This window comes from Brassica napus, unplaced genomic scaffold (genome assembly GCF_020379485.1).
Source record: "Brassica napus cultivar Da-Ae unplaced genomic scaffold, Da-Ae ScsIHWf_401;HRSCAF=624, whole genome shotgun sequence".
Classification (NCBI taxonomy): Eukaryota; Viridiplantae; Streptophyta; class Magnoliopsida; order Brassicales; family Brassicaceae; genus Brassica; species Brassica napus.
This window is the reverse complement of record NW_026016480.1, coordinates 8,700-10,501: the sequence shown is the minus strand read 5'-3', so window position 1 is coordinate 10,501 and position 1,802 is coordinate 8,700. Positions and strand designations below refer to the sequence as shown.

Genomic DNA, 1,802 nt, shown 5'->3' with positions numbered 1-1,802 from the left:
TGGTGGATTTTGGTAGTAAGAGTTCGAGTAGCTTTTGTTGTTGTTGAAGGGTTTTTGAAATTGTGAATTTTGGTTACTTCTTTGGCCATTTCCAAAGAAGTTTCTGTTTCCGCCGTGGTTTCCAAATTTCTGGAATCCGGTACCTCCGATGTAGTTCACATTTTCTTCTCCTTCCGTATCTGCTACTTCTCCTTCAGCTGAACAGACTTGCTTCCTAAGAAGCTCGTGCACCACATCTAACTTAGCTCTTACTTCGTCCATCTGTTCCTTCCCGATAGAAGCTACAGACTTCTTCCGTTCAGAGTCAGTGTTTTTGGTGCTGCTGCTGTTAGCAAGGTTTTCGATAAGTCTCACAGCTTCCAACGGATTGCGAGTAGTGAAGTTTTCTTCACTCGCCGTATCAAGGGCCATTTGATACTGTAAGGCGAGACCTCGGAAGAAAGTGCTTAGCAGTTGTACTTCGTTAAATCCGTGGTGTGGACAGTCTCGCTGGAAGAACCTAAATCTAATCCACACATCTTTGAAGGACTCTCCAGCCTTCTGCGAGAATGTGGAAATTTTGTTCCGAAGTTCTTCAGCGCGCGCCTCATCGAAGAAGTTTCGTAAGAAAGCATTCTTGATGTTGCTCCAGGATGTTAAAGATCATGTGGGTTGCTGCCTAAGCCAGTGCATCGCTTCTCCATTCAGCATGTATCTGAAGAGCTTGCACAGCAGGTAATCTTCGGGGACTCCTTCCATCCGAATAGCAGCGATTAGATCCTCGAACCGTTCCAAATGGTCCATAGGATGCTCGTGCGGTAACCCAGAGAAGGGTATCTGCGACACGAGAGTGTAGTATTGAGGCTTCAGCTCGAAATTCTGCTTCTGGATCTCCAGAAGTCGAATAGGTGATCTGTTGGAATAGTATTCATCTGGGCGATTGTAGTCGGCCAGTGGTTTCGATCGAGCGTCCTCATCTACAGGTTGAGCAGCTCCTGTAGCATCAGCATCAGGGATTACAGTTCCCTGAGCATCTATTTTCTGACCTGTTGCATTACGCAGATGACCGGCCTGGTCATACAGGTTTCCGTTCTCGTCCTGAGTTAGAATAATAATGTTTACCATTTTTGACGACACGGTATCGATCGACTTACGCGGTGTAGTATCGATCATTGTCGAACGATTGGGATCGATCGACGATGAAGGTCTGGTGTCGGTCGACGGTTGATTGAGCGTATCGATCGACGACGAAGTTGTTGCGTCGAGCGATGTGGAACATTGACCTCTACGGATGGTGCGTTCCAAATGAGCAGGATCGTCTGAGAACAACAAGTCTTTCTCTTTGTTGCTTCTGGTACCGCTGGGCATGCACCTGAAAAGACAAGAAAAAGATTATTAGAAAGGGGGTAAAGAAAAGAATAAGAATCAATAGAACTAAATCTAATGGCGATCAAAGCTCCCCGGCAACGGCGCCAAATTTGATACCACTCAAATTACGCTAAGGAGTGTTACTCTCATCAAAAGAGGTTCAGATGTAGTACTGATGCGCATCGATCGATTTTCTTCCTCTCGTCGACCTCTAAGTGGTCAGTTCGGGTGAAATGTCCTTTAAGCTCCAAAATGCTCCAAAGTCATAGCTTTACTCCGAAATGCACCTGAACCTGAAAACATACCTAGAAGAGTAGAAAACATAGATATATATATAGTAAAATATTTATATACCATGGATAAAAATGGGGCAAATCCAAGGTATATCAATCATCTATGGCATCTTGTACCTCCGAGTAGTTTCTTGATCACCTAACAAGTCTTTGGCAAGTACA

At 44.7% G+C, this 1,802-nt stretch overlaps 1 non-coding gene across 1 annotated transcript; it reads left to right on the top strand.

Moving 5' to 3' along the window:
* Positions 1 to 466: 466 nt before the first annotated feature.
* LOC125603812 lies at positions 467 to 572 on the top strand. Its single transcript, XR_007335748.1, has one exon. It is a non-coding gene; the product is annotated as a small nucleolar RNA R71 (small nucleolar RNA).
* Positions 573 to 1,802: the final 1,230 nt, after the last annotated feature.